Genomic DNA, 25609 nt, shown 5'->3' with positions numbered 1-25609 from the left:
ATGAAATGCTGGAACTAATGAATGTCCGTCCAGAGACATAAGGGTGGTGTTGGGCAATAAAACAGTGTACATACGTTGTAGTCTCAATACCTCATTCCCACGGGCAGAACGGGAGCGACGCTGGAATGTTGCTAAATCACTGCCTGTTCTCCACCCAGCTATTTGGATGCTTCCGTGGATGTTTGTCCGGCGACGGTGCCTTATATTCCGTGCTTCCTTTTCTACGACACGTGGATGCGGTCCATGGTGTGCCTATGGACAGCCCGGTCGCTCCAGTTGGTGGTAGCCGTGGCGTGTGCCTCGTGTCTTTCCCGACGGCCTCCCGCGTGCTTCGATTCTGACTGACGTCATCGCGGTTCGACGAATCGCCGATAACCTGTGGTGAGTGACGTCTACACCGGATACTATAAAGGCCTTCGCAGCGGCACATTTTTTTCAATAGGCACAACAGCAGTAAAACTGAAAGGTTACTAAACCGCTGGCTGTTTTTCACGCAGGTATGTTATATTCAATATGACTATAGCAACCATCCCGATTGCCGCGTTTTGTTATCGCTGTTCTGCCCAACAGTGTTGTTGCTTGCTGCTTTCGTATTTTGCACTGTCACGTTAACCTTCTCTTAAGTGGGGACCTTGAACTTGACCCTGGACTTAGAGGGTTCCCTTCAGCAACTACATCAAAGGCAAGTGAGGCTAATCAAACTGCTACAAGTAGCAGTGACTTCTCAACTAGTTTCTCTTTAGAGACGGGTAATCTTCTCGCGCAATTGTTGGCTGGTCACAAATTACGATTGACATTACCGACATCAAGGAACATTTAATTCGTGGTTCGAAGCCCTTGAAACACTTGTAGCTTCACTCGAATCATCTACAGCAGCTGTTGATTCGTAGTGCAATGTATGACAAGCTTGACTCCAAAATTGTCTCAGTTAGGAAATCTCTCACTAAACTCACCTCAAAATCCGTATATTTAGAAAATTGTTCACGACGGAACAATATTCTTTTGCGTGGTTTGCCCGAAACAAGAGATGAAAATACTGTTTCTTTACTGCATACTGTAACACAGGTGTTAAGAAAGCATTATCAGACAATGTGTCCGGATATTGAGTGTTGTCATCGTGCAGGCGGGTCAAACAAAGGGCGATCAGGTCCTGTCCTAATGAAAATGTTTGACTTTAGGGAAAAATAGTTCCAGCTAAGAAAAATGTTACCAAACTGAAAGGGTCTGGTTTCCACATCACCAAGGAGTTAGCACCGGACGTGCGAGCCGTACTTAAGAAATTGTGGGATGCAACTGCAAGTTTTCATTATAATGGATCCAGAGTTAAACTGCGGTACGATCGCACTTACATCAATGATGCGTGCCACACATAGGACACTCTTACAAACAGTTTAAAGCGAGCTTCTGGTCGTGTTACCAAAACAACCTTTGTTTCTAAATGCGGAGCAACTTCTCTTTGACTACTGCCAAGCACTAGTATTCTGTGTATTTTGTATTTCAATGCAAGAAGTACTGTTAACACTTTCGTGGCTTTATGCTATGGCTACGTCATACTCTACCCATGTAGTGGCCATAAAAGAAACCTGGCTGCATAATGGCGTGTTTGACTCTGAATTTAGCCCACCCTGCCATGTATAGCAACAAGGAATGACCGATCAAGTGGCAAAAGTGGCGGTGGTGCGTTGCTTATTCACTCAGACCTAAAATTTTCTATGCTCCCTGACCCACGTAACGTTGATGTTGCTTGGTGCAAGCTCTATCATAGAATTGTCTATACTAGTTGGTGTATGCTATCGTACGCCAGGTTCCTCACCAGAAGTTTTACAGAGGCTTAGCATGTTCATGCAGGAACACAACTTCGGCACCCAGGTCGTTGTTTTCATGGGGGATTTCATAGGATCGGATATTGACTGGCGAACCCTGAGTTGAACTGGTCGTGACCCTTCTATTTGTAGGAAACTTCTTTTTCTTTCATTATCCCTTGGTCTTAAATCGTAGAAGCTCGAACCCGCCATAACTCTCCTGGACCTGGTTTCTCAGTTCTCAGCTCGTCCAAACTGGTTTTCACTGCTATATAATCAATGGCATTTCTGACCACAAACCTGTGCATGTTTCCCTTAACTATTCATTGATAAAACCGCAGACTAGTATTACACACTTTCTCGACTTCTTTCGTGTGAGGACACATCTAAACATGCGCTTTAGCTTCTAACTTTGATTTCTTCCAAGCACTTGGTCTACAAGATAACATTGACACATTGTTCGATTCATTCGAGCGCATCGTAAAACAATGCGTTGAGAATTTTGTTCCCCTTAAGGCTAAATAGAGAAATTCTGAGATTTCATGGATGAATCGCAGCATACTGCAAACATCGCGTCGTGTTCGTCGTCTGTGCCGACTGAAAAAGGCATGTATTCCTGACAGTATCATTCGCCTTAACACTGCTAAGGAAGAACTGCGCATCAAAATTGAAATAACTTAAAACTTTATTTTCAAGTTGAATTACTAGAATTATTACACTCTAACCCGCGGGAATTTGGGACTTCTATTACACCACCTAAACCGGGTGCAGTTTCCTTTAGATTAGATGGCACGGCTATATCAGATTACTCTGAAAGAGGTAATGCTCTTAATGTCTACTTCAAATGATTGTTCACGCATGATAACAACGCTCTCCCACTGTTCACAAATACTCATCCTGAGCTTTCTATCGGCGATGTTGTAATCAGTGAAAACGGCATCGTAAACTTGATTCTCAATTTTGACACAACCACTGGTCCTGACAATAGTCCGAACAGCTTTCTGATACGATACTCTCTCTGGTGTTCACGTTACATGGCGGTCATCTTTCACAAATCCCTTACTTCAGGCGTCATCCCCCACTCATGGAAGCAAGCCAATGTCCCGCCTCTGCAAATATATGGTGAAAAGTTTTTCTATTTATCGATCTATATCGCTTACCTCGATTTTCGAAAAGCTACTGGAGCATATCATACACAAGCACACAACAGAATACCTTGAATCGAATAACCTTCTCCCTAACATACAACATGGATTTTGTCGTCGTTTTAGCAAAACAACACAACTCGTGCAATTTTCGCACGACATTACTAGCAATCTTGATATTCTAAATCAAATTGATGCATTACTTGTAAACTTTTTCAAAGCTTTCGACATAGTTATACACAACAAAGATACCAACGTAATATTAAATAATCCTCGACTGATCTACTGGATAACTAGCTCTTTTAACGGTCGCTCTCAATTCGTTTCATTTATTACAAATTCATCTTCAACTGTAAATGTAAAATCAGGTGTTCCGCAGGGCTCTGTTCTGGGCCCCTTCTTATTTTTAATATATATAAGTGACCTTCCCAGCAATAATAATTCAAAAGGCCGTCTTTATGCCGACGACAGCGTCCTCTACCAGGTAATTCCCTCTCCTGGTGATCACACCTTACTTCAGGATTCATTCAATAGATCTTGCACCTGGTGTACGGATCGGCAGACGTGCATTCACTTTCAAAAAAAAAAAACCGTAGTGGTGTCATTTCGAACAGCCACTTTCCTTCACAGCATGTGTACGCTTTTAACAGCACAATAGTTGTCTGGGTACGTGTGTACACATACCTTGGGATTATCTCCACGCACAACATCCAGTGGTCACAGCATGTTGATCACATTACATTTATAACACTAAGATAATTAGGTTACTAAAGACGAACATTATCTAAATCGCCAATATACACTTAATTCCTAATAAATGAGACACTCAATGGCCCTGTATTAGAGTACGCTTTATGCGTCTGGAACCCATATAAAGTGTGCGACATTAACAAAGTTGAATCGGTGCAAACGAAGGCTGTTTGTTTCATTTGTGATCGCTACGATCGTGATTTATCCCTCCTACACGAGGAATTATTTGGATTTATTTCTTCTACGAAGGAGACGACAAATCGATTCCAGGAAGCCATTACATTGAATTATTCACTCGTCTTGTCGACTACCCGCTCATGAATACATTGTAGTGGCTAGAAAGGGGCAGTGTGACGGGCGGCGTATCAGCGCCGTGCGAGTGAGAAGCGCGATGACCGATGAAATTTCCAGGCGCTGCTAGGGGCGCTCAAATGCGCGGGTGTGCTAAAGCACACCAGCGCGCAATCTTTTATTTGGAAGATTAGTGGAAGAAAAGTAGGGAAACGAAAAAAAACGGAGACGTACAACAGCAAAATTCCCAATAGTGGGATAGAAAGTTTGGTTACGGGAGTTCACAGTGGAATGTTTTTCTTTTTTAACCTAGGAAGGACATTAGACAGTATAAAAGCAAAAGCTTGGAGGCGCAACCCACCGCCCCGTTCCAAAGGGGACGCTCCATAACATAACATAACATAACATCCATGTATGTATGTATGTATGTATGTATGTATGTATGTATGTATGTATGTATGTATGTATGTATGTATGTATGTATGTATGTACGTACGTACGTACGTACGTATGTATGTATGTATGTATGTATGTATGTATGTATGTATGTATGTATGTATGTATGTATGTATGTATGTATGTATGTATGTATGTATGTATGTATGTATGTATGTATGTTATGCATCCATCCATCCATCCATTAAAACCTTTTTCAGGTCTAGCTGCCATATTTCGTTCTGTTCTCGACGTATCGTAGATATGTTCGTGAATATGACTCAGGGCAAACCTGCAGAGCGATTTCAATAGCAATGGAACACTTACATGACTTTTTTTTCTGAAGGCATGGGCCATGCCTGATTTTATCGATCTCATTTTAAGGTATTTCTAAATAAAAGCTAAACTAATACTTGTTTTCTCGCTGGAGCAAGAACAGCAAATATTTCATGCGTTGAAGAAATGAAGGCCACTTTTTGATGACGTGTACCAAACATTTGAGGTATATAGGTTCCGTATGTTCTCTGAAAAGAGCTAATGAATGCTCGCTTTCGCCCAATTTTTATCCATATACACGGCTTTAAGTTGTTTTCCCCCAGATTCCTCGGTAAAATATGCGGGAAGCGTTATTTCTATTTATTCGAAGGAAGAAACACGGTTGTGAGTGACGAGCGATGTATGTTTAGTCTGTGTAGGCTCATTACAGCCTTTGTAGCAAGTCATTCATTGAAGCGTTCTAAGGCATCATCATCATCCTCCTCATCATCATCAGCCTGGTTACGCCCACTGCAGGGCAAAGGCCTCTCCCATACTTCTCCAACAACCCCGGTCATATACTAATTGTGGCCATGTTGTCCCTGCAAACTTCTTAATCTCATCCGCCCACCTAACTTTCTGCCGCCCTCTGCTACGCTTCCCTTCCCTTGGAATCTAGTCCGTAACCCTTAATGACCATCGGTTATCTTCCCTCCTCATTACATGTCCTGCCCATGCCCATTTCTTTTTCTTGATTTGAACTTAGATGTCATTAACCTGCGTTTGTTCCCTCGCCCAATCTGCTCTTTTCTTATCCCTTAACGTTACACCCATCATTCTTCTTTCTATAGGTCGTTGCGTCGTCCTCAATTTAAGCAGCACCCTTTTCGTAAGCCTCCAGGCTTCTGCCCCATACGTGAGTACTGGTAAGCACAGCTGTTATACACTTTTCTCTTTAGGGATAATGGCAACCTGCTGTTCATGATCTGAGAATTCTTGCCAAACGCACCCCAGCCCATTCTTATTCTTCTGATTATTTCAGCCTCATGATCCTGTCCGTGGTCACTACCTGTCCTAAGTAGATGTATTCCCTTACCACTTCCAGTGCCTCGCTACCTATCGTAAACTGCTGTTCTCTTCCGAGACTGTTAAACATTACTTTAGTTTTCTGCAGATTAATTTTCAGACCCACCCTTCTGCTTTGCCTCTCCAGGTCAGTGAGCATGCATTGCAATTGGTCCCCTGAGTTACTAAGCAAGGCAATATCATCAGCGAATCGCAAGTTACTAAGGTATTCTCTATTAACTCTTATCCCCAGTTCTTACCAATTTAGGTCTCTGAATACCACCTGTAAACAAGCTGTGAAAAGCATTGGAGGGATCGTATCTCCCTGCTTGACGGCTTTCTTTATAAGCATTTTGTTGCTTTCTTAACGGAGCAATGGAACCGCTATAGATATGTTGAAGTGTTTTTACATACGACTCGTATATAGAGTACAAAGTATAAGGCGCAGAGTATAAGGTCTATTTCATTTCTAGTTTCCCCATCCGGGCTCCTACACGTCCACTTTCGGCTATCCCGCTTGCGGAAGAAGGTATTCATTATCCGCATATTATTCTGTTCTGCAAACCCTACTAATAATTCTCCCCTGCTATTCCTAGAGCCTATGTCATATTCACCCACTGACTTGTCTCCAGCCTGCTTCTTGCCTACCTTGGCATTGAAGTCGCCCATCAGTATACTGTAGTTTATCTTAACTTTACCCATGGTCGATTCCACGTCTTCACAGAAGCTTTCAACTCCCTGGTCATCATGACTGGATGTAGGGGCGTAGACCTGTACGACCTTCAATTTGTACCTGTTATTAAGTTTCACAACACAGCCTGCCACCCTCTCGTTAATGTTATAAAATTCCTGTATGTTACCAGCTATATCCTTATTAATCAGGAATCCGACTCCTAGTTTTCGTCTTTCCGGTAAGCCCCGGTAGCACAGGACGTGCCCGCTTTTCAGCACTGTGTATGCCTAGCTCTTTCGTCCTCCGAGCTTCACTGAGCCCTATTATATCCCTTTTACTGCCGTCTAATTCTTCCGATAGCAGTGCTAGACTCGCCTCACTAGATAACGTTCTAGTGTTAAACGTTGCTAGATTCAGATTCCAATGGCGGCCTGTCGGGAACCAGGGATTCTTAGCACTCTCTGCTGCGTCGCAGGTGTGACCGCCGCCGTGGTCGGTTCCTTCACAGCTGCTGGTGACTGAGGGCCGGGGTTTGATTGTTGTGTTCATATAGGAGGTTGTGGCCGGTTCTGGTCACCGGGATCAGGCGACACTCTACGCCTGTTTTTGCATTTCATGAACACGCGGATTTTTTTTTTAATCCGGTGGAAAATTGCGCGACACCGGGATTCGAACCATGGTCCTCTTGCACGCGAGGCGGATGTTCTACCTCTACGCCACGGCTGCACCGCGTCAAGGCGTCATACTGCTGCTAATCAAAATGTTTCCCAAGCTCCTAAAAGACTACACGACATGCGGACTAGGTATTCAGCGAAACTATGGAAAACGTTAGGCGCAATGCGTTGCGAAACTTACATTTTACGGCTGTAAAGGAAAGTGTTGCAGCTAAATAATAAGTCCTCGTTTGTCGATGTTTTGAAGTATTATAGTTTGTGCAGTGCATTCAAGTGCATCATCGTAGTTTGTTTCTCCAGTGTCCTGGGTGACCTAAACAAGGCATCTTGTTTTTATCTTGGGAAAACTAGAGGCTTGGTAGGGTAATGTGTAGTCAGTGTTTCTAATGGGTGAGTTCAATGCATGTATTCACTCATCCTCGATAGGCGAGGACATTTTCGGGGTAAGCACGCTTCGCCTGTCTGTGACGCAATATCACAGAATTTGCGAAAACTCTACATCTGATGTGACGTCTGCACGCTGACTATGCATAATTAGCCCGAACAAATGGGAAAAAAAATATTTATTTCTGATTCGAAACCTTTTTTTGCCCTTTAGCCCTCCGCTATTGGTCAAAAGCTTTCGCGCTGCGTCAACTTCACCTTTTTTCACACGATATCACAAAACCGCGATAAACCACGTCAAATTTAAGTGATGTGTAGGCATAAAGATGCATTAATATACAGAACAAAACTGATTATTTTTTCGGAGTAGCCGGAGAGTGCCCCGATCCCAAAATAGTAGACGTCTGCCTATACCGATCACTGTGGCACTGGCCGTCTCGGAGCTCAAGCCCTTAAATAAAACTACTCGGAGCTGCTGAGGACAGTGGCTTTATTTGCATGTAATAAACATTTTTGCGTGTCTGTATAACATTGCCAAGGTCCTTCGGCACGTATGAGATATCAGTCTGCGAACTCTTCTTCGCTGAGGATCCGTTTTAGCGACATTTTTAACCTTCCGTTGCACGCCGCCGTGATTTTCAACCAGACACCGAAAGCTAAGCAAGCAGAAGCGGGTCAATTCCAGAAGCCGACACCACCCTCCTCATCCGTTTATCTACTTTCACTGCAAATGCCCAGCTCTACTGAAACCCTCTCCAAATGAGCGTGCTTCTCGCTTCTTGTCAGCCAATTCGATTTTAAAGAATTGTCAAAGTTGGCAATGTCATTCGCTTTGAAATAAAACAAAGATGACCTCCTGTATAAACTTATGGGAGCGTTTGATTCGGTAGTTCGAACAATAGTGCGGGTCACTGCCAGATGCTTACGTCGCTGGCTACGTAAATTTAACGTCATGAGATTACAATAAAACAGATTGGAATAATTTTATGTTATACGGCTCCATATATGCGAAAGTGTCTGCCCTCAAGAAAGAAGAAACGGCTGTACGTCAATACCTGTATACGGGGTGACTATTTCGAAGTTTTCTTGAACTTTTGAAAAAAATCGTCTGTATTAGATAGCATAATTTTTTTCCTTGAGGTGTATTATTCGAAGAGCCGGATATTACTTGCCCAAGAAATCGAAACACATATTCAGCTAATTAACAAAAGTAACTAATTAAGTTCTTAATTACATTACTGCACACATTGTAATTTACGATTTGTAACCGGTGAATTCGCAAGACGTATGACTTTAAATGAATCTCCAGGATGACACCAGTTTCGAGATATTTCACAAAGTGTGGGACGAAATGCATGGGCGTTCCACTTACTTTTGTGATTTAATGCATAAAAGAGCGTTTTGCTATAAGAAGTAAGTCAATCAACAGTGCATTTTGACGGCGAGCTTGACGGTGCACATTTCGAAACTGGCGTCATTCTGGAAGTTCACTCCAACTTAATACTCGTTGCAAACTCACCGGCTACAATTTAAAACGGTGCTATATACAGTGTGCCATAATTAAGAGCAATACAGAGCGGTGAGTCAGCCCCAAAACCAGAAGACTGCACATCTCCTGCGAGAAAACAAAACTAATTAAGCACTGTGCATGGTACGTCTGTCGCCTTTCATCTCTCTGCACTGTCAAATGAGCAGACATGCTCTAATTTTTCGCGGTGAATGCAACGAGCTTCACCGACAGCGATTGTGAGGCAGCTCTTCAACGACTCCTGGAAATAATAATAACGGGGCCTTTTCGGTGAACCAGAAGGGGGCTGCGTATTCTACTGATGCGTCATAGTGACTGCCCAGTGTACTTCCGCCGTGCCGCTGCCGACTTTCTCTCCGCATGCACACAGGTGCTGCGTCGAAGTCGCGTAAACCTCGCGCGCGCTCGTGTTTTGTAACGATCCATGACATTTTCTATTCGTTTCGACATTCATACGGCGCCACCACGCCACCGTTATACCGCTGGGATTGGTCACTCGGCGCGCTGAGTTACTTCGCGAGCAAGCTGTCGATGCTCGCGCAATGCTCGAGGCCTGTCATGCTATAGCATAAATAAGGAAAACGTTGCGTGAATCAGCCGTCTATCGCCCTCGGTGGCTTCGTAAATCTGATCAGCGGGTCAAGCGCGTCGGCTTTTATACATCAGTCATCGAATGTTCCAGAGTAATCGCTGGGAACCGCGTGCTTTCCGCAAAGTTCTACACCATTCGCGTCGCGCATACATGTATTCAGATTACGCAAGGTTCGGCGACAACAGAGAGCGGATGGAACCATCGATAACATTCCTGAAACTTCCGAAACATGCAGGCGCGTCCTGCGCTGTGCGATAACATTTGTTAAGCGGTGAAGTCGCCCGATAAAGACAAGTACACGTGTTTATATATATATATATATATATATATATATATATATATATATATATATATATATATATATATATATATATATATATATATAGTCACAGCCTTTAAGTTCCTTACACCTTAATAGACGACGCAGCCGCCTGGTTGTCAAAGATTGGTGGTAATGTATTCGCATTTTCCGAACCGGAGGGGATGGGGCGACAACAAACCCATCCCGCGTGCATTTATGGATGGTTCGGCTGCTGACCGGCGATAAGATCCACGCCTGATAGGCCGTGGTACAGAGGCGTGATACAGGAGGCGACGTAAAAGAAAAACTCGCTCAGTTTAGTAAAATAAAAAAAGGATAAGCAAACTGTAAGCAGATGGTGCCAAGCTTCGCGGAAGGCGTATGGGACCACCACAAAGGACACCACGTGGGAATTTCTAACAACTGCGAAATAAACAGAAAAAAAGGCGACTCAAATGAAAAATACACGCCTCAATAAACGCGGCGAACACTACACTAACAGAACATACAACAATAAACACGCGATGGATAATTGAAATAAAGATGCAACGAGATTTAAAAAAAAGAACGAGTCCAGCGGAAAGTTCCGAGAGCAGGTTGGAACACGAGGCTTATCTTTGGCGTGCTCGCTGACATCTCGACCTGAAGAGCGTCGGGCTGCTCGTACCTCGCTGCTGTTGTGCCATTACCACAAGCCCGGATTCCGAAACTGCAAGATGCAGAATTTATCCTGCGAGCGCCCAAATTCTCCCTTCACAAGTCAAGATGCTGAGCCGTCAGGCAGCGGTGTCCTGCGGGAGAAGCATCGACAGGCGACGTGTTCAGATGTGTCGGCGAGTGCCAGACAGCCCGGCGCCGCACCTCCTTTTGCCTGGAGGTCACCGCGCGCGCGAACTTTGAACCGGGTGGCCAGCGCGGTCGCTGGTTGGACCCTTCGGACGACCGTCCAGTGCTGACTTTGTATTGGGCCGTTTGAATGACAATGGTTCCTCGGGGATTATAAAAGACGCGACGCGCCACCTGAAAAACAGGATTCGCCGACCCACCGGGAGACAGTGTCGCTCCCGACTGGGGTGAGATGTGTCACGCGTTTTCGCCGGACGTCGCCGTGCGAGAACCGTCGCGTTTGTTGTGAGCACTCGGCCCCAGTGACGACCCGTTCATGTCCTGTATGATAACCTGTATATAATGTATAAAGTCCCTTTCGTTATTCTCATCGACGCCTGGCTCGGAGTCTTCGCTACCAACGCTCTGTCACGAAACGGGTGACGAGCGCTACGGGACCACAAAGTCGTAATAGTGGTGCAGCGGTGCAAAGCCGTAACAGTGGCGGCACCGGTTGGATGTCGTAACAGTGGATGGCAGCTACGGGATTGACCGGCATCAGCTACCTCGGCGCGGTGAGTGCCTGAAGTTTACCTCAAACACCAGACTTTCTCTGACACAGGTTATAGTAGCTTAGGGAAGGATTTGGTGTTGCATTGTGATAAGCTTGTGTGTTTCAAGCCTAGTAAGAGTGTTTTGAAAACCAGGGGATGCTGAGGGTTTAAACAGGGCAGTGTGTGAAATACTTGCATATGTCTTACTAGTAGTGTTATAGTAGCGTACGGCAGGTATATTCAAAAAGGGTAAACAGCAGGAGGACAGTGTGAACGATGGAGAAGTACAAGGTGAAGGAACTTCTCGAAATTTGTGAGGAGTTGGGCATTGAGTTGGGCTCAACCAAAAGAAAGAATGCGATCCTTGAGGTCATGAGGACTGGGGACGTAACGGCTGAGGAAGTCGCAGAGGCCTGGGCGGATATCAATGAACGTCGGGAAAGGGAGGAAAGGGAGAAGGAACGTTGCGAGCAGGAAAGGAGAGAAAAGGAACGTCGCGATGAGGAAAAGGAGGAAAGGAGAGAGCGTCGTGAGCATGAGCTTAAAATGGAAGAGTTGGAGATCCGAAATAGCTCGCCAGCGCCTAATCTAACTTCTAACGGTCCAAGAATACGCGATCAACTTCCACCCTTTGTCGTCGGAGAGGATATGGCCAAATACCTCGTGAAATTTGAGCACGTGTGTGAACGGAATAGCATTGAGCGATCCCTTTGGGCACAGAATCTGTTAGCCTTGCTTCCTGGGGAGGCATCAGACGTAATAACTTGCTTATCGAAAGAGGCGTTTGAGTGCTACAGTGATGTGAAGGAAGCGCTACTACGGAAGTACAAATTGTCGCCCGAAGCTTTCCGGCAGAGGTTCCGGTATGCAAAAAAGGGCAAGGAGTCGAATGTTGACTTCGCGTTTCGTCTAAAAGCCGACCTGGTGGAATGGCTGAAGGGCGAAGTGGTTTACGACGACCGCGACAAAATCGTCGAATGCATCGCGTTGGAGCAGTTCTACCGTTGCATTGATGAGGATGTCAGGCTCTGGCTGCAAGATAGGCTAAAGGAGGTTAAGCTAAACAAGGCAGCAGAGTTAGCGAAAGAGTATTACACCCGCCGCAGCTTGCACAGCAAGGCAGTGCGCGTAGAAAAAGCTGATAGGAGAGATTAATTTTCCGGGAAGCCCGACGAACGGAAGCAAATCACGCGTCGCGAGTTTCGGGAAGACGAGTCCCTTCCCAAAGAAACTGTAAGGGAAGGACAGAATGCATTTCAGAATGATGACGATGGTCCCAAACAGCGAAACGATACGACGCGTTCTTTTGAAAAACGGAAACCGGTAACCTGCTACAATTGCAAAAAGCAAGGGCACATCGCTGCAAGCTGCCCAGAGAGAATTGCTTTTGCAACAATACAGGAAACTCACAAAAACATACGTCTATTGGAGCCCTATGTGCAGGAAATTAAGGTAAACGGTAAGAAGTGCCGTGCACTTCGGGACTCTGCAGCAACTATGGACGTTGTTCACCCGTGTTTCGTCTCCTCGAGTGATTTTACGGGAGAGTGTGCTAGGATACGGCAAGTGGCCGAGGAGGAGAGTGTCTGTTTACCGATCGCAGCGGTCATCATTGAAGGAGAGTTTGGGAAACTTAATACCGAAGCCGCTGTGTCAGCCGCCCTCCCGGAGCACTTTTCCTACCTCTTCTATAATAACTCGGAGCAGCTGCTGAAGGATCAGGGCAAATCATTCTTTGCCGACGTGGCGTACATGGCGCTCACGCGATCCAAAGCGCGCCCGCTGTCGAGGGAACTTGACTTTGCGTCGGTGAGCGACAGGAGGTGCGGCACACGGACTGATCAAGGTAACTTGAGTGGCGAGCAGTCACGGGAGAGGCAGAGCTCGGAGGCTGGCCTAGACGAGCGGGTCCTGGAAGTGAGTGGGAGTGACGCGTGCAGTGCTAGCCGCGACATAGACGCGACGCCGCAATTAGGCGACGCAGGCTCCACACTCGCTCCGGTTTCCGCCAGCTGGCAGGAGCAGGCTGCAGTTGAAAGGGAAACTCGGATTCGCGAGCAACAGGAAGATTGTTCACTAGCCGATCTGAGGAAGAGCGTCAAACGGGGAGTGAAAAAAAAAGAGGGTTTCATTTGGCAAGGAATCTGGCTTATTGTACCGCCGCTACACGGATAAGCAGGGTCGCAAATATAAGCAGCTTCGGATTCCGCGAAAATATCGCCGGGAAAAATGAATGACCTCATTTGCTTCCTCAGTAGTATGTTTTCGGTCCAAGTGATTTCAAGGGGACCATTCTATATGACGTTATTATTGCTGATTATTAATTGTTCATGATATTTTGTGTGTTGTTGATTTGAAAACTGGTTGTTTGATCCTTGTGTACCAGATCGTACACCTGCCTCTTGTTGCAGCGGGAGCAAAAAGGGGGATAGCAATTTAGTTAGGTTGATTTGGATTATGGCCTTGTCTGGTGTTTGACGGGAGACAGAGGGCACTTGTTCGTGTTGGGTGTTGCCTTTTGCCGGTCGGTTTTGCAAGCTGCAGAACGACCAACCGGGACCAGTGGCGAGAAGCAAGGTCTTGGGAACGACCCGAGCGGAGCTGGTCGAGGTGCCTTGGCGACAACGTGGTGAGCAGAGCTCCTGTCCTGGCGAGTCGGACCTGGGCACGTGAAGTTACCTGGCGTCCCGACACTGGACGTGAACTTGGACGAGCCTGACAAACATGTGCGCGTGGCATCCGAGCCACGTGGAGGCAGCTCGTCTTCCCGGCGCCTTATCTGAGGGCGGGGATGCTGTTGTGCCATTACCACAAGCCCGGATTCCGAAACTGCAAGATGCAGAATTTATCCTGCGAGCGCCCAAATTCTCCCTTCACAAGTCAAGATGCTGAGCCGTCAGGCAGCGGTGTCCTGCGGGAGAAGCATCGACAGGCGACGTGTTCAGACGTGTCGGCGAGTGCCAGACAGCCCGGCGCCGCACCTCCTTTTGCCTGGAGGTCGCCGCGCGCGCGAACTTTGAACCGGGTGGCCAGCGCGGTCGCTGGTTGGACCCCTCGGACGACCGTCCAGTGCTGACTTTGTATTGGGCCGTTTGAGTGACAATGGTTCCTCGGGGATTATAAAAGACGCGACGCGCCACCTGAAAAACAGGATTCGCCGACCCACCCGGAGACAGTGTCGCTCCCGACTGGGGTGAGATGTGTCACGCGTTTTCGCCGGACGTCGCCGTGCGGGAACAGTCGCGTTTGTGTGAGCTCTCGGCCCCAGTGCCGATCCGATCTTGTCCTGTACAATGACCTGTATATAATGTATAAAATCCCTTTCGTTATTCTCATCGACGCCTGGCTCAGAGTCTTCGCTACCAACGCTCTGTCACGAAACGGGTGACGAGCGCTACGGGACCACAAAGTCGTAATAGTGGTGCAGCGGTGCAAAGCCGTAACAGTGGCGGCACCGGTTGGATGTCGTAACACTGCCGAAGATCATGACGGACTTGCACCGCCTGTCCATCTATACCGGAGAAGACTTCGGCCTAGGGGTTTCAGCCTGCCGACCACATCTTCAGCTGTCTCTCGGTGCACGACCACACTGCTCCGTCTTCCGAACCCCTCTGCCCGCTCGCCGTGGCTAGCCAACACCAGTATATGTAGGAGGCGTTGGGTAAGCCCGTCCCTCGTCACACATTCATATCAGTGGTCAGGCTTGTGTTAGCGAAACATTTGTGCCGTTATATGATGCGGAAATGAAATTGATAGGTTTGTCGCAAACAAGATGACTTGGCCTTTGCTCTTTGCCGCCTCCTGGTGTGCGCGTTGTGTATGTAGGTTATATATGTATGTATGTATATGTTATAGAGGTGTGCGCGTTATATATATATATATATATATATATATATATATATATATATATATATATATTTATATATAGTCATATAATGAGAAGCCAACCAACACTGACACCAAGTACAACGTGGGGGAAATTGCATGTGCTTAATAAATGAAATAAAGTAATGTAAATTAATGGAAATTAAAGTGGATGAAAAAACAACTAGCCGCAGGTGGGAACCGAATCCACAACCTTCGCATGTCGCGTGCGATGCTCTACCAATTGAGCTACCGCGGCGGCGTTTCCCCATCCACTTTCTTGGGTATTTATGTGTACTAGTAGAACCCTGGGAGTGTTAGCCAGCGCCCCCACTCACAGACCTTGGCGGCGGACGTAGAACGTCTTTTTTGCCGCAGGCGTCACGAGAACGTGATCTTTTCGGGTGAAGGCAACTGGTCAATAAACCCACATATGCTACCTGAAGGCATCAATGTTGCCGGATTCGAGACCCTCGTTATGTAATAAACGAGAAGAAAGGGGGTTAACCGAGGGACCCGATAATTATTAGTCATATAATGAGAAGCCAACAAACACTGACACCAAGTACAACATAGGGGAAATTGCATGTGCTTAAATGCATGTGCATGTGCTACATAACGAGGGTCTCGAATCCGGCAACATTGATGCCTTCAGGTAGCATATGTGGGTTTATTGACCAGTTGCCTTCACCCGAAAAGATCACGTTCTCGTGACGCCTGCGGCAAAAAAGACGTTCTACGTCCGCCGCCAAGGTCTGTGAGTGGGGGCGCTGGCTAACACTCCCAGGGTTCTACTAGTACACATAAATACCCAAGAAAGTGGATGGGGAAACGCCGCCACGGTAGCTCAATTGGTAGAGCATCGCACGCGACATGCGAAGGTTGTGGGTTCGGTTCCCACCTGCGGCAAGTTGTTTTTTCATCCAATTTAATTTCCATTAATTTATCATTACTTTATTTCATTTATTAAGCACATGCAATTTCCCCTATGTTGTACTTGGTGTCAGTGTTTGTTGGCTTCTCATTATATGACTAATAATTATCGGGTCCCTCGGTTAACCCCCTTTCTTCTCGTTTATTACATAACGAGGGTCTCGAATCCGGCAACATTGATGCCTTCAGGTAGCATATGTGGGTTTATTGACCAGTTGCCTTCACCCGAAAAGATCACGTTCTCGTGACGCCTGCGGCAAAAAAGACGTTCTACGTCCGCCGCCAAGGTCTGTGAGTGGGGGCGCTGGCTAACACTCCCAGGGTTCTACTAGTACACATAAATACCCAAGAAAGTGGATGGGGAAACGCCGCCGCGGTAGCTCAATTGGTAGAGCATCGCACGCGACATGCGAAGGTTGTGGGTTCGGTTCCCACCTGCGGCAAGTTGTTTTTTCATCCACTTTAATTTCCATTAATTTACATTACTTTATTTCATTTATTAAGCACATGCAATTTCCCCTATGTTGTACTTGGTGTCAGTGTTTGTTGGCTTCTCATTATATGACTAATAATTATCGGGTCCCTCGGTTAACCCCCTTTCTTCTCGTTTATTACATAACGAGGGTCTCGAATCCGGCAACATTGATGCCTTCAGGTAGCATATGTGGGTTTATTGACCAGTTGCCTTCACCCGAAAAGATCACGTTCTCGTGACGCCTGCGGCAAAAAAGACGTTCTACGTCCGCCGCCAAGGTCTGTGAGTGGGGGCGCTGGCTAACACTCCCAGGGTTCTACTAGTACACATAAATACCCAAGAAAGTGGATGGGGAAACGCCGCCGCGGTAGCTCAATTGGTAGAGCATCGCACGCGACATGCGAAGGTTGTGGGTTCGGTTCCCACCTGCGGCAAGTTGTTTTTTCATCCACTTTAATTTCCATTAATTTATCATTACTTTATTTCATTTATTAAGCACATGCAATTTCCCCTATGTTGTACTTGGTGTCAGGGTTTGTTGGCTTCTCATTATATGACTAATAATTATCGAGTCCCTCGGTTAACTCCCTTTCTTCTCGTTTATATATATATATATATATATATATATATATATATATATATATATATATATATATATATAGTGGGTGCGCGTTATATATGTAGCAAGCTTTGCGCCTAATAAACAGTTGTGATCCACTGTATAGCATAGGTGTTCTGTGCTGTAGCGCCGTCTTTCTTGCAGCTCTGTCTCTCGCTGTTAATCTTTCTTTTCGGGATATCTGCGCTACAGTATGTCATTCAGCAAGCACCAACTTGCCCAAGAAAAAATTATTAGGCAGGTAGCAAATTTATTTGCTTCGGCCCGTATACAGTTTTGCCCGAAAGGCTAGGCGAAGGGCGATGTATATATCTTCCTGACCGTGTATTGTCCGCACTGCGGAGCGTGCAGTACTTCGGGGGACGAATATACCTGACAGCTCATTGACATTGCTTCCACTGTAATATAACACGTCTTTAATTAGTATACTCCCCCATATAAATAATAATAGCATATATACTCAGTAGAACAAGAAATCAGGCATACGCCGTGCATGATAAAACGTAGCAGAAAAGGCAGCAAAACAAACAATCTCATATGATATGAAAAGTGGGACCAACTACTGTCGGGACCCGGGTTTCACGACAAATGAGTTCATTTCTGCTGCGTTAAGGCATTGCGCTCCTAATTTATTCGATCTTCATTTTGGTCGCAAGTACTACAGTCGAACCCGGCTATATCGAACTCGCAAAAAAACGCCTATCAGTTCGATACAGAGCATAATTCGATATAAGCCTGCTAAATAATTGGATGTCATAAATGCACATACCATTTATAAAATCACTTTATTGATGAAACTAGCTTCGTTTCGCAAAGAAACAGTCCTGCATTTTCTTCTGCTTGGGCAATTTCGCTGCATGCGAGGCACGCACTTCCCCACATTGTCTAAGGAGTCGGAGCAGCTGAGGCCGCAACATTCCGCTTTCGCACAGAAGCACCGGACTAGTGCGAGCGCACTTCGGAGGATGTGGGCCAAAGACGGTCGTTGCTTTCCTCGTTGTGCCCATTTTCAGTTGTGCTCGGCACGATGTCGGCAATGTAGTCTTCGTTTCCGGGCTCTACCGTGGTCGCGACATTATCATTTGCGCTCACTAACTCGCGCACCGTTGATTCGTCAACAGCTTCCGGAAATTCTGACAGCTGGCTCCAAACCTCGGCAACAATGACAACGGCTTCGTCGCATTAATCAGAATTTACAGTCATCACCGAGCACGCGGAAGTCGGTACGGCTGAAGCTATTTTGGATGAACCACTCGTACACGGCCGTGCATACGCGTCGGGCGCCACGGGCACTACGGGCACCGGGTCGCGAGTTAGGCCGCTTTAGCCCTAATTTCCCCCTTCAAGATCGTGCCGAGAGTGCACCTCGGAATCTTGTACGTTGCAGAGACATCCGACTTGTCACCGCATTCGACCCGGTTTATGATTTCGAGCTTCACGACGAAAGGCGAATTCTGACGCTTCATCACGGCGACACTGCGGGAGAAGGCGCACACAATGAATCAGATAAGCAGCGAGACAACTCGCACTTTCGCCAACTTGCATGACGAGGGCACAAGAGCCTCTGATTGGCTGTCTGGGCAAGCGCTGCAGGCGGGCGGGCCAGGATCATTTTTTGTAGGGAGGTGTCGGCGGCTCCGAGGTAGCGCGGTCGCATAGGGGGAGCGGTTGGATGGAGCCGCGCCGCCGGGTTTTCCCTTCACCGCGAGGGAAAGCCAACTTCCGGGGGCACTTTCCGCCGCTTGACGTTCGATATATCGGGAGTCGCTATTAGTTTTGTTCGATGTATGCATAATTTTTGCTATATATACTCATTGTAACTATACCGTGTCCATAAATTGTTTGATATAAGGAATAATTCGATGTAAACGGGTTCGATATAGTCGGGTTCGACTGTACTACAAATTGAAACTTTGATTTCGAGGTTACATGTGCCCATCTTTCGCGGGAATGCAGATTTTCCCGCAAATGCTGCGTCCAATAAACTTCTGAGGCAGGGTGTAAGTATGCGGTATAGTGGGAGTTCGGCTGAAAAGCGCGCTCCTCGAGCGGCAGTCTTGAAGGACAAGCGTAGCACAATTTCGCGTGAAACTCGACGCATCGTGTCAACAAAGGCATCTAGCAACTTTTTAATAAGTTCAAAAGTCCTTAGATGCAGTCTTTCCATCGCACTTCATGTCGTATGGGGCGCTGCTCCGTAGCCAGCGTCTCTTGCCACGTTGGAGTATTAGCGATGGCCCGCCCGCGCGTCAGTGTGGCCGGCTGGGCGCGCGCACGGGAAACACCGCTCAGTGCACCGTGGTTGCCGGAGCAACCGCTTCTGCGTGCCGCTCGCAAGCCGATGAACAAAGCGCGGCAGGCCGCGTGCTGATGCGACCCTGAAAATGTTTTCCGCCGAGCTGGTTCACTACGAAGAGTTCAGGCCGTCGGGCAAGGAGCTTAGGTACGTGCCCTCTTTACCACACCTGCGTATAGAAATAAGCGCCGTCTCAATTCTCTATGAAAAAAAGAAAGAAAAAACTACTTATCCACATTCAAGAAGGAAAATTGTGCCGATCCAAACTCGCACGTTAGAATCGAATAGACCTGAAAACTGAATCTTTCGTGAAGAGCTAACGTGACATCATACAAATCAATGCGATGCACGCAATTGCCTTTATTTTCATCCTACGCCAAGTGTAATATTATAAAATGTGTACGTGTGTGCACCGCGCAGTTCGCAACTTTAATGGCGTGCATATGTTTACGTTTATGCACTACATTGTTCACAAGCTACGCCGAAGTGCAAACACCAGTTCATGCGGATACGCACTGTGTAGCCGTAGCGATGTCACGAAGACGATCATTGAGGCTGGTCGATTAAAAGAATGGTGAGCAGAAGTTCACCAGAGAAGTGTCACACATGTGCAAATACATTTAATCCTTCTACATCCCTTTTGTCACAGTGGAACATGCCCATTCTGGGGAATCGGCCCCCAAGAACGGGCACATACCCGGTGGTCCAAGAGTAGGGCGGCCCAAATACAATATATTTTAAAATTTCAAAGATGACGTTGAATACGATGCGCTATTCCATTAAGTGGTCTGTGTGCTTTAGAGCTACATACGAGGGGTGATCAAAAAGTTTTGCAACTCGCTTATCAAGAAAACTGCCAGGCCTTGGAAAAAAATTAAATTTTTCAGCATAATCTCCCCTCACATTAATGCGCTTCTCCCACTTTCCTGGAAGGCTTTTTAAACCTTATAAAAAAAACTTCCTGGTTGCCGAGCCACTCCTCTGCGGCCGTTTGAAGCGAGTTCAAGTCATCACAACTCGTTCCCTTGAGGTGTTTCTTCAAATTCGTAAATACATAAAAGTTACTCGGGGCCAGGTCGGGACTGTAGGTCGGGTGGTCCAGCTGTTCGAAACCACACTCTCGGGCAGCACGAGAGCTGGGAACCGGTGCGTTGTCGTGCAGGAGGAGGACACCTCTTGCCACCAATCCTCGGCGTTTTTCCACGATGGCTTTATACGCAGTCTTCTAAGAACATTGGCGCAGTATTCGCTTGTAACTGGCCTACTATTTTCAAGATACTCAATGAGCACGATCCTCTTTGCGTCCCGAAAAAGCGTCGCCATCACTTTCCACCCTGAGCGTTGGGTCTTGAAATTTTTCGGGGTAGGGGACCCCGAATAGACTGCTGTTTTGTTTCTGGGTCCCACTGATAAAGCCACAGCTCATCCCCAGTCACAAAGCGGGAGAGAAAATCTCGGCCGCTTGAATAGAGGTGCAAAAGTTCCCTTGATGAATACACGCGGTGGTGTCGTACGCACGCTCACACGCTCACACACACACGCACACACGCACATGTGCACACACACACACACACACACGCACACACACACACACACACACGCTCACACACACACACACTCACACACACACACGCTCACACACGCACACACGCTGACACGCACACACACACACACACACACAGTTGCGAAGCAACTGACTACGGCGGCAGTCATACCTGCGACGCAGCAGAAGGTGCTAAGAATCCCTGGCTCCGGACAGGCCGCCATTGGAACATGAACCTGGCAACGTTTAACGCTAGAACGTTATCCAGTGAGGCGAGCCTAGCAGTGCTATTGGAGGAATTAGAGGGCAGTAAATGGGATATAATAGGGCTCAGTGAAGTTAGGAAGCCAAAAGAAGCATATACAGTGCTAAAAAGCGGGCGCGTCCTGTGCTACCGGGGCTTAGCGGAGAGGCGAGAACTAGGAGTCGGATTCCTGATTAATAACAATATAGCTAGTAACATACAGGAATTCTATAGCATTAACGAGAGGGTGGCAGGTCTTGTTGTGAAACTTAAGACGTACAAATTGAAGGTGGTACAAGTCTATGCCCCTACATGCAGTCATGATGACCAGGGAGTCGAAAGCTTTTATGAAGACGTGGAATCGGCGATGGGTAAAGTCAAAACAAAATACACTATACTGATGGGCGACTTCAATGCCAGTGTAGGCAAGAAGCAGGCTGGAGACAAGTCAGTGGGGGAATATGGCATAGGCTCTAGGAATAGCAAAGGAGAGTTATTAGTAGAGTTTGCAGAACAGAATAATATGCGGATAATGAATACCTTTTTCCGCAAGCGGGATAGTCGAAAGTGGACGTGGGGGAGCCCGAACGGCGAGACTAGAAATGAAATAGACTTCATACTCTGCGCTAACCCTGGCATCATACAAGATGTAGACGTGCTCGGCAAGGTGTGCTGCAGTGACCATAGGATGGTAAGAACTCGAATTAGCCTAGACCTCAGGAGGGAACGGAAGAAACTGGTACATAAGAAGCCGATCAATGAGGTAGCGGTAAGAGGGAAAACAGAGGAATTCCATATCAAGCTACAGAACAGGTATTCGGCTTTAACTCAGGAAGAGGGCCTTAGTGTTGAAGCAATGAACGACGATCTTGTGGGCATCATTAATGAGTGTGCAATAGAAGTCGGTGGTAACTCCATTAGACAGGATACCAGTAAGCTATCGCAGGAGACGAAAGATCTGATTAAGAAACGCCAATGTATGAAAGCCTCTAACCCTACAGCTAGAATAGAACTGGCAGAACTTTCGAAGTTAATCAACAAGCGTAAGACAGCGGACATAAGGAAGTATAATATGGATAGAATTGAACATGCTCTCAGGAACGGAGGAAGCCTAAAAGCAGTGAAGAAAAAACTAGGAATTGGCCAGAATCCGATGTATGCGTTGAGAGATCAAGCCGGCAATATCATTACTAACATGGATGAGATAGTCCAAGTGGCTGAGGAGTTTTATAGAGATTTATACAGTACCAGTGGCACCGACGACGATAATGGAAGAAACAATAGTCTAGAGGAATTCGAAATCCCACAGGAAACGCCGGAAGAAGTAAAGAAAGCCTTGGGAGCTATGCAAAGGGGGAAGGCAGGTGGGGAGGATCAGGTAACAGCAGATTTGAAGGATGGTGGACAGATTGTTCTAGAGAAACTGGCCACCCTGTATACGCAATGCTTCATGACTTCGAGCGTACGGAATCTTGGAAAACGCTAACATAATCCTAATCCATAAGAAAGGGGATGCCAAAGACTTGAAAAATTATAGACCGATCAGCTTACTGTCCATTGCCTGCAAAGTACTTACTATGGTAATTACAAATAGAATCAGGAACACATTAGACTTCCGTCAACCAAAGGACCAGGCAGGATTCCGTAAAGGCTACTCAAGTATAGACCATATTCACACTATCATTCAGGTGATAGAAAAGTGTGCGGAATATAGTGTCAAGAATGGCGAGCTGTGAAACAAGATTGCCACACAGTTACGACAGGGCGACACGACGCGCACCTCTCCCTCTCCGTCGCTGCAGCTGGGAGGCGTTCAAAGAAGCGACCTTTGCGCTGGAATCCGCCGCCTTCCTCCAGCCCCTTCGACATTGTGACGGAACTAGTTCGGTGCGTGAACAATGATTCCGGAGTTCCCCATCGCGGAGCTGATTTGACACGCATGGACAAGCTGCCGCGGGAACGACGTATTTTTGTGCTTCTCACGGTTCGGAGTGGCACGGAACAACGAGCGACCCTCGATCGGCAACGATAGTTCCCGGAACGGCACCCGCCAACGCCGTCGTCGGGCATCAGAGCGCGGTTGCCTTTGTGTACGTAAACTGTTCTGCAGAGCAGCGGCGCGTTGGTGATGAGTAAACGAACAGTCGCCGCGTCGTAGGACCGGCGGATCGAGTGTATAAAAACTGTGGTTGTGCGAATGCTGAGAACACTTCTCTTGAGCAGTCATGTTAGACTGAGTCACTTCTCTCATGCAGTCATGTTGGACTGTTACTCTTTTTCTCAAGCAGTCATGTTAGACTGATTTAATTTCTGTAAATAAACCCTTTTCCTCGTTCTCGATGAGAAACAGTTCTTCACTTCATCAACGATCTCAGCGTAAATAAGTTGGACGACGGCATGGGCCAGCTACCTTCGAATTCATGCCGTACTCCAATCTTGGCAAAGGACCACGGACGATGGGATTGAGCCCCAATCCTGACAATAGCCAACCTTTATATATAGCTTTCATTGATTACGAGAAAGCGTTTGATTCAGTCGAAACCTCAGCAGTCATGGAGGCATTGCGGAATCAGGGTGTAGACGAGCCGTATGTAAAAATACTGAAAGATATCTATAGCGGCTCCACAGCCACCGTAGTCCTCCATAAAGAAAGCAACAAAGTCCCAATAAAGAAAGGCGTCAGGCAGGGAGATACGATCTCTCCAATGCTATTCACAGCGTGTTTACAGGAGGTATTCAGAGATCTGGATTGGGAAGAATTGGGGATAAGTGTTAATAGAGAATACCTTAGTAAATTGCGATTCATTGATGATATTGCCTTGCTTAGTAACTCAGGGGACCAGCTGCAATGCATGCTCACTGACCTGGAGAGGCAAAGCAGAAGAGTGGGTCTAAAAATTAATTTGCAGAAAACCAAAGTAACGTTTAACAGTCTCGGAAGAGAACAGCAGTTTATGATAGGAAGTGAGGCACTGGAAATGGTAAGGGAATACATCTACTTAGGAGAGGTAGTGACTGCGAATCCGGATCATGAGACTGAAATAATCAGAAGAATTAGAATGGGCTGGGGTGCGTTTGGCAGGCATTCTCAGATCATGAACAGCAGGTTGACATTTGTGGGGATGCGCGACTCTCGCGCGTCCCGATGTTTTTCCCGCATAGTGCGTCTCCTGTAATGCGGCTTCGCCGCGTGGCCTGCGTAATGCCCGCGGCGGTCGATGTGGTAGGGACGCAGTGCGAGAGATGGCGCGAGTGTTGCGCTGCTAACGCCACCGACAGGCGGGGCTACTTGGGCGCCGGGAAACAAGGCGCTTGCGCTCTTTCCCGGCGGGTCAGCGAATAGCGTGGACATTCCGCGCTCGCGGCGACCCATGCTTCTGCGAAACCGCCTCGCGTGGCCGCCTTCGAACGCGCCACCGCTGGCGTGACCGAACACGCGAACGACCAGGCGTTGGGATCCAGCATGGAGCGAACATATTCGCTCGCTTCCGGTCGCGGTGAGTCGGACTTCTAGATTTGTCGCGCGCCCGATCGGCATATTTTGTGGATAGCAACTCGGCTAGCAGGCATTGATCTAGGAAAGGTGCAATAAATGTCCTTGTGATTGTTTGCACTACTGTGTTGTCGTTCCTTTGTCCAAGAGTACGCGGAGGAGAGTCCCACACATTATCCCTTAGGAGATAAGTTTATAACAGCTGTGTCTTACCAGTACTCACGCACACTCACTCACTCACTCACTCACACACACACACACACACACACACACACACACACACATATATATATATATATATATATATATATATATATATATATATATATATATATATATATATATATATATATATATATATATTCGGGTATGTTCTTTGATTACGCAGAACATGGGTGCGCTCGCTCACTGGCCCTCTATAATCTCGATCAACATTAAGTACTAATAAAATCCGAGGACACCTTAGCACTCCTTAGGATTTGTGAATGCCAAAGCAATAATGTTCATTTCAACGCCGCTGAGCGGTCGTTCGAGTTATAAACTCCTCATGGCGTTTTTCAACGGTGTTAGGAATGGCCGTACGGGGTGGCAACGTGGCATCTTTCAGCCCGCTGCACGTGTTCCAAGCCCACCAGACGGGGAGCCCTTCAGAGAACTGCAGATGACGGGCAGCCACGTGGCGCGCGGTCAGCTCAGGAATGCGGTACTCGGCAGCGCCACCGGGGACGGAGCAGAGTTCCATGAAGCCCTCTGTCGTCGGCGCCGGACATCGGAATGTGTGTGCCTATGTGCGCATAAACTGTTCTGCGGGGCGGCGGCAAGTTTACAATGACTGGACGAACGTTTCCGTCCACTGGGACTCCGTCCA

The 25609-nt window shown here is 47.0% G+C and overlaps 1 protein-coding gene across 2 annotated transcripts in view; it reads right to left on the bottom strand.

Annotated features, from left to right (window-relative positions):
• The window catches only part of LOC139051622 (uncharacterized), a 290263-nt gene that overhangs the window by 140060 nt on the left and 124594 nt on the right, over positions 1-25609 (bottom strand). The window lies entirely within an intron of this gene.

The sequence above is a fragment of the Dermacentor albipictus genome, unplaced genomic scaffold (genome assembly GCF_038994185.2).
Source record: "Dermacentor albipictus isolate Rhodes 1998 colony unplaced genomic scaffold, USDA_Dalb.pri_finalv2 scaffold_13, whole genome shotgun sequence".
NCBI classification, from domain to species: domain Eukaryota; kingdom Metazoa; phylum Arthropoda; class Arachnida; order Ixodida; family Ixodidae; genus Dermacentor; species Dermacentor albipictus.
The sequence above is the reverse complement of the archived record's forward strand: the minus strand, read 5'-3'. Positions and strand labels throughout refer to the sequence as shown.